Source organism: Canis lupus, chromosome 32 (genome assembly GCF_048164855.1).
Source record: "Canis lupus baileyi chromosome 32, mCanLup2.hap1, whole genome shotgun sequence".
In the NCBI taxonomy this organism is placed as follows: Eukaryota; Metazoa; Chordata; class Mammalia; order Carnivora; family Canidae; genus Canis; species Canis lupus.
In genome coordinates, this window is record NC_132869.1 from 9311383 (window position 1) to 9319608 (window position 8226).

Genomic DNA, 8226 nt, shown 5'->3' on the forward strand with positions numbered 1-8226 from the left:
ACAGGAGCTTTAGTGGCTTCTGGCTGTTGAAAAATGTCGGTGTAAAATAAGGGACAAAGTGAGCTTTAGGAGGGGCTCCGTTTGTCCCTTTTGGACACGCAGTAGGAAAGTACAGGAAAGATTACTTGGAGAGCAGTAAAGTGAGAAATGGGATGGGAAGTGAAGGCTAGCCTGGGATGGAGAGGTAAAATGAGGGGCTCTAAGGCTCACTCAAGGCCAGAGGATCCAGAAGGACCAAAACAGTAGTACTTACTGACCAACTAGCTTAGGGACAAAGGAATCATTGTCCTAAACCAGAATGTAAGTACCTCTTGCTTCCCTGTCAGACTTGAACTCGAGGCTCTTGTACCTGAAGCCCAGCCAGGAAGGGCCTGATAGCCCCTGAGCTACCGCAGAAGGTGGGACTCCACCACTGGGCACAACTAGTAGGCAGCAGAAATAAACCAGCAGACCAAAAAGGGCCAACTTACATGTGAAGCTATGCTGAGCTAGATCCTATATGATCAAATAGAATGCTTTTTACTTTTTCCTCCATATTTTCAGTTTACCCTCAATTCCTAACGACGATTATATGAACCAACCTGGTGAGTACTTCCTACATGTCAACCACTCTACCAAGAAATAAATATACATTATTTTATTTCATGCCCACCAAATAAACCTTTATGATTTATCTTTGTTGTCCCTACTTTATACCTGGGGATTTAAGGCTCAGAAAGGTTAGGTGATTTACCCAAGGACACACTGCTAGTGAAAGGTGAATCTGGGTTACAAAACAATGTAATTCTGGAGCTTATCATCATTTGCTACACTGCCCACTCACATTATATTAGATTTTGCACCCCCAAAGAGTTGAGTTTGTTGTCTATGACTCATTATGAAATTCTGAATAAGTAATCAGCATTACCTATATTGTTGATGGCCTCAGGGAAGCACTACCTTTCAGCTGTCTTATCAACCAGAAGTTATAAACCAGAGCATCACAGGGATCAGAATTTTGATCTGGTTACAGCTGCTCCCTGACCCAGCCCAAGCTAGAATTGTCCCTAAAAAGAGTTGGCCATTGATGTGGGGAGGGAAAACCTCTGATTTAGGCCTTCTTCAGGCCCTAACCCAAGGTTTCAGTCTAAGTTATTTGAAAAAGGAAAGTCTAACCTTGTCAATGTGCTACTACTATATTGGTTACCTTTATATATCAGTTCTTACGTGACAGGCACCTCCTGAGTGTGTGTGTGTCTAGACATGTGAATGGTTCCTGAATAGATTGGGCTAAAACATGATTCCCGCTATGGTCTCTTTTCCATGATTCCTTTTTTTTTTTTTTAAGGGCTTCAATTTTATCTTTAAGAAGTGGAGGATTATTAGATCAAGTGATTAAAGCATTAATTCCTTAGGGCTTTCTTGCTGCAACCACAGAGGTTTGATTTGTTTGTTTATTGATGTGAAAAGAGTTTTAGCTGTTGTCACACTTTTTTTTTAAGTTCTCCTGACTGAGCTATTAATGGAATTGCATTCTAACATTAAAATCTCTCTCAACCAGTGTGAATATCCTCCTGAGGTGTCAATACAAATATAGATATTTGTTTTTAACCTGATAAATTAGGAGTGAAGACTGATTTTTTACTTTTCTGGGTTTTTGGATTATTTTGTCCAGTCCAGCCTGGACCATCCTTTCCTGGAACATCCCAGAAATCCAGTGCTCTTGGTATCTTCCTACCTTGTTGTCATACCCAGCCCACTTATAGCTTCTGGTCCAGACCTGGTTCTAAAGAAAAAGTGTCCATCTCTTGCCTTGCTCTCAAATCAGAACATATCCCATGCTAGAAAGTTCCTGATTCAGCCTTCTGCTTTTCTTCCTGGTCCCCAGCTTCTCTGGAAGACCCACAGGTGATACACAAAATGCCTTTTCCATTAGTGCCTTGCTTTTCCTTTTACTCTTCCAGGACATTTGCGGACCACTTTTTATGTTATGTTCTACTTGATATGATGCCTGGCATCTCTGCCAGCTGCAAGGGTGCAAATCGGGCTCTTAAAACCCTGGGGTACATGAAGGTAGAGTCAGACGATCAACTACCCAGGATACTTATAACACAGACAGGGGCTAGACATACATCTATATGGAGATTCAGCCAGTAGGATGGCTCACCTACTTTCTAGCTTTTGCTACAAAGAGTAATGATAGGTCCATGTTCCTGAAAAATTGCTTAACCATGTCCATGCTACTTCATCCTCTGGGGCAAAGTTTTTTCTTCTGCTCATATTTGTGTTCTTGCCCTTGTCCCTTGGAGACGGGGAGTTGAACTCCCTGAGACTGCAATAGTCTTCATATTTTTTATGCCACAACTTTACTAAGGTCATATATCCCAAACCTGCAACAGGCTTCTGAGAGTCAGAGATGACTTCTGACTCATGGAGTCAAGGCCCACTGCATTTGGCAGATGCAGCTGTACCTGAATGTTAAAGCTTTGTTAAGTGACATGAAAAAGGCCAGAGCTAAAGAAAATTAGGCTTTCAAAAGATTGTCTAAAACAATCTTCAAAAGAAGATTTTGAAACAATCTTTTGGTCCCCTGGTATTTAGGGTCTCATCCTTCACTGTAGCAAGGCTGCTCCTTTTGCAGGGAGCAAGCATGGGCACCATGCTAGCTGGACTCCAAGTGCATGTAGATTGGCAGGCCAGCCACCACTTACAGATAGGAAGGGCTCATTGCTTTGCAGACGTTTCACCTGTCTTCTCTGTACGTATTCTTATCCTGTGCTCCGTGAGGGCCATGGCTATAGTTACAGGTACATATCAAACAAAGCAGGATCATTCCAAAACAGAATAGAACTCAGGGAAATGGTTGCTAGTTACCCAGGTTCCTTCTTCCCATTTTTTAAAAAACTCCTTTTGAAAGCTGTTGAAGTCTAATTATTTCTTAGTATATGTGCTGCCGAAGCGAGCACAGTCTAGTTGTTTCTTAAGGAGGTTTAACGCAGATCTCAGCCAGTGTTGATCTGGGGGACTCAGAAGGGTCTTACCAATTGTAATGTTGACATTAGGAGATGAACCCTGTTCTTGGCATGGCTGGACAACCCAGCACTCTGAGACCTCCATGGGCTCTATGGACATTTAAGATGATTGCTTTGCTGGGAGAGATTAAGGGTGGTGGGGGTCTCCTGGAAACCTGCTAAACTCAGTCTTCATGACTGGATACTAACACAGAGCAGTTGTAGACTTTCAGGGCTGAAAGGCCAGGAATCCCAAAACTTCCTGATTTTTTCCTGGGATTTCAGTAGATGGGGGGTGTCACTTAATTCATAGAAGACTTTTCATTTTTGCGTCTTAAACTCACAAGAGTCTCAAGGCACAGAGATAAGTGACTTGTCCTGGGCTGCAGGTTAGTCATTAACAACCTGAGAATTGCATCATGTCTTTAAAGCCTAACTTGGCCTCTTGACCAAAACAGCATTGAGTCTTTCTTGAAAAGATTAAGTCACAGGTGGTAAAGCATTGGTCTTTGCCTTTTCATCTCATTTCTGTTTCCTGGTTTCTATCAGGTATTATTTGAAAAGTCTGGTGAGCCTTCATAATTGATCCGCAGTACGCAATTTTATTTTTATATGCTCCTCCTCTGCTGAGTTGTTTGATTCATTTAAAAAGGCAGAACTCCATGTAATAAAAAAGAAAAGTGACATACCAAGATTGTCTATATCCAGGGAAACCATCCCAGCTGTAGCTCTTGCTCTGTGTTACACATGTGCTTGTAGTTTAGGGAAGCAAAGACTCAGCTCAATGCCTAAGAGCAATGTTAGTATTGACCTTGAATATGTCATTTTTGTTTTTTAATAGGGACTTGTATATATAAGCTAAAAATGCATGCATAAAAAGCATACATTCATTTTTACTATGAACATAAATGTCAAAAATCGTGGAATTTCATAGCTTGTTTTGCTGAGAAAAAGATCCCTAAGAAGATTGATCAGAAATATGATGAATTTCTGAAGGGGACTAGATGGCCTCAAGGTATACTCTTCTCCATTTTCTTTCTCTGGAGCTGCACCAGCCAGGACACCCTTAAACTAGTTTCCAAAGAGGTCAGGGGCCATCAGACTTTGAGTTTTATAGAGTTTTCTTCAGCTTTTAAGTGAATAGTGTTAGGTTGTTAATTCGGTTCTTTGTTTCTTTGCTTTGCACACTAGACAGGTCATTCCTGAAATCCTGGTCTTCCCAGCAGTGCTGTAGTGAGTAGCATCTGTGATAACTTCTATCTTATTAATCTTGACTGCACTCCATGCTCTTCAGTTAGATAATGGTACGGTAAAACATCATTAATCCAGACTCAATCCTTTTAGAGATTAGTAATTCCAGAGGTGTGCGATGAACTTACTATTTTAAAAAACATTCACATGGAGAAACTGTTTATTAAGCCTAAGAATATGATTGTAGGAGCAAAAAGCTCAACTGCTAAGAAGAAAACTCTTTGAAGATCCAAATACTTTTTAAAGGCTGTGGCTACTAATTATGGAGAAGTTGAACAAAGTAGAGCACCATTCTAGAAGAATATTCAATTAATATATGTCCTGTGGAGTTAAAAAATAAAAATTACACAAAACTCCATATCCTTAAAGACATTTTATACGTGAGACTTTTTTTTTTTTTTTTAATATGACATTGGCCTTCTTCATAACAATTGGTCCAAACTTGAGAAGTTTAACCAGATGTTGTAATGTTGTAAGGTTTGGAGGGATTGTTTGAAGCATAATTTCCAAGGGCAATCTCAACCTCTGGGATTTGAGTGTGGTCCTCAAATGCATGAGTCTGTCAGGTTCATGTGTTTTTGTGTTTCTGAGGGTGTGCACCCATGCAGGTGTGTGTGCTGTGATGATAGATGTTCAATACTGAAGGAGTTTAAGGAAGCAGACCCAGGGAAGGGAGCAAGGGCAACTGAAATTACCCACAGAAAAGAGGAAAGAAATAACCTCGGAATCTGGAAGTTAAGTAAAGAGAGACTTTGCAGCATAAAAAAAAAACAGAGAGGGAGGATCGAGGCCCATGTAACTTCATCAGAAGTATTAAGAGCTCTAGCAGAATAAAAAATGGGACCCATCAGAATAGAATTTCTGAGATAGTTATTCTTGCGTTTTCATAGTTGGGGCTAATAAAATGTGTTTTGAGGTTTGTGACTTAGAATAAGAGGCCAGTATTATATTCCTGACTCTGGCAATGAGGAAAAAAACTCAATCCAACAACTAAATTTTAGGGAGAACACGGACAAACTCCTCCAGGAGCTTTTGTTCTAGTTAGTAGAATCTTTCTTATTATTTTTTCTTCTTTCTCTGATGCTGACAAATTGTCTAATTCCCCTGAGGTTGATTTAAAATAATAGACATGGACACCACATACCTGCTTTCACTGACTATGGTGTTCCGAATGGATACTATTCCAAAACAGACTACATTTGTGGATGTCTCGTGTTCTTTGTCCACAGGGATGACCCCTTCCCACATTATTTGGGTATTTCTACTTCCAGATATTATATGGCCTTTCATAGTTTCAAAGCCTCTTCCAGCTCTCAGCTAACCCAGCCCACCCATCCATCTCCTGCTGGTGGAGCAATGGTACGCCACCTGGGCAGGGCAAAGGCTTTGTTGCCATAGCTCAGGAGCACGTGGCTGGGGACAGAAGTTTGGAGAATTGTTTTCTTTCCAGGATGCCAGTGTTATAATCCAAGTGGACACATAACAAAATGATATCAGCGTCGTTCTTCCAAACAAAGGTAGCTTCCTCACTCACTGGCTCCAAAGCCTGGAATTCCTATAGAGAGAGCCAGATACATATGGCAATGTATATGAATTGAAGTGTTTCCAAGTAGGACTATTCAAGTTAGAGCAAACCTAGAACTGGAATCTTGATCTTTTGTCTTCACATTTAGTGTTTTTACTACTAATCATGCTGCTTCCCTCATAAAATATTCTTAGGGTACTAAGAAATCTTTTAGCACCATTAGTTCAGCAGATTAATGGCCTTTGACAGATAAATTGTCCCTATTTAGAAGGCAGTCTAGGGCAGATATGTATGTCTCTGTTTTCCCCATGATTTATTATGAATTTCAGACCTAGAAGTTGAAAGAATAGTACATGGAACATCCATCTACTTTCTGCATAGTCTTTATAACTATTAATAGTTTGCTGTGTTTGCTCGCTTGCTTTTAAAAAATAATTGAGCCCTGTATTGAGCTCCCTGCTTAGAGGGGATTCTGCTTCTCCCTCTCCCTCTACCCCATCTCCTGTTCATGCTTTCTTTCTCTCTCTTTCTCAAAAAAATAACATCTTTAAAAATAAATAAATGAAAAATAAAAATTACATTGTAAACATCATGATACTTTACCCCCAAACACATCAGCCAAAATTCCCTAAGTCTAAGGACACTCTCCCACATACCCATAATTTTCATTTATAGCAACAATAATAACTCTATAATATCTAATAACTAGTCTATAGCCCCCTTGTCCCCCAGTTGTGCAGTTCCTGTTCAAATGTACTCAATTACCCTAAGAATGCTTTTATAGCTCTTCTTTCTAGAACCAAGATGCAGACTAGAATCACTCACAGACTTTAGTTAGTATGCTCTTTAATTTTTTTAAATCTAGAACTGTATTTACATACAGTACAGTAGCTATGAGCCAGATGTAGCTATTAAGCACTTGAAATGTGGCTAGGCCAAATTGAGATGTACTTTATTTAAACAATTTTTTTTCATGTCATCTCTATACCCAATGTGAGGCTAGAACTCACAACCCTGAGATCAAGAGTTGCATGCTGTACTGACTGAACCAGTCAGGTGCCCTGAAGATGTACTTTAAGTGCAAAACATGCATCAAATTCTGAAAATTTAGCATAAAATACGGACTGTAAAATATCTCATTAGTATGACTTAATTTTGATTATTTTGGCTATCCTGAGTTAAATAAAATATATTATAAAAAGTATTTTCATATATTTATTTCTTAAATATGAACACCAGCAGATTAAAATGACATATATGGTTTGCATCACATTTCTATTGGGCAGAGCCAGTTCTAGAATGTACCTCGTTCCCTCCTGCCCTATGATGTTCACTTAAATGTTCGACAGCTGTCTTCAGAATATGACAGATAGGGGTGCCTGGGTGGCTCAATGGATTAAGCATCTACTTTTGGCTCAGGTCATGATCCCAGAGTCCTGGGATCGAGTCCTGCATCAGGTTCCCTGCTCAGCAGGAAGCCTGCTTCTCCCTCTCCCTCTCTGTTCTCTCTCTCTCATTCAAATAAATAAATAAATAAATAAAATCTTTTTAAAAAAAAGAATATGAGAGATATATTTTGGTGGGAAAGAAAAGGACTAGGACAAATCTGCAGGAAGGGCTATTCTTTGGGATGGCCTGGATGGGATGTCCTGATGGGAGGAACTCCAAAGAATCTGCAGAAGGAAGGTACTGCAAACGTCCCTCCATGCCATGTGTTTGCTCAGCAGAGCCAGCAGATTGACCTTTGCGCTGCCTGCCTCCTTCATACAGATTCGTGAAGTGTCTGAGAATTCACTTTCATGTAATATTTTAATTTTTCTTTTTTTTTTCCTATGGCGGATTTTTTTTCTCCGTTTTTTTCCCTCCTGCACCTGCTCACTTCTAAATTCATCCTCCCAGTTCATTCTGAGGGAAGCCAGGTGCTCTGAAGTGATATGTCAGCCATCTCTCAAGAGTTCCTGGACATTGTTGCCCTGGGTAAATCAAAGGGGGTTTGAAACAGTCCAGACTGTATGCAGGATCTCCCCTTGATTCTTCCCCTGCTTCTGTGGCCGACACCTGACCCCGGGGCCAGCTCCATTCCAAGACTGTCAAATGATGTTTCATCAGACATCCCTCGTTGAAGACAGCAACTTTTCATTTTTTATTTAAAAAGTTATGTGTGTTCGTTTTAGTAAAGATATGAAATATAGATAAGGAAAAAAATAGTCTTACTCTGCCCTGACCATGTAGGATAGTTTGGTTGTTCCTGGAATGACAGCCATATCCCTGAAGCTCCACTATTCATTTCCTATTGCTGCCGTAACAGAGACTCCAAATTTTGTGATTAAAATAACACAATTTTATAACCTCACCATTGAGCAGGTCATAGGCCTGAATTGAGTCTCATGGGCTAAAATCACGTGTTGACATGTTCCTTCTGGAGGCTCCAGGGGAGAATCCATTTCCTCGACTTTTCCA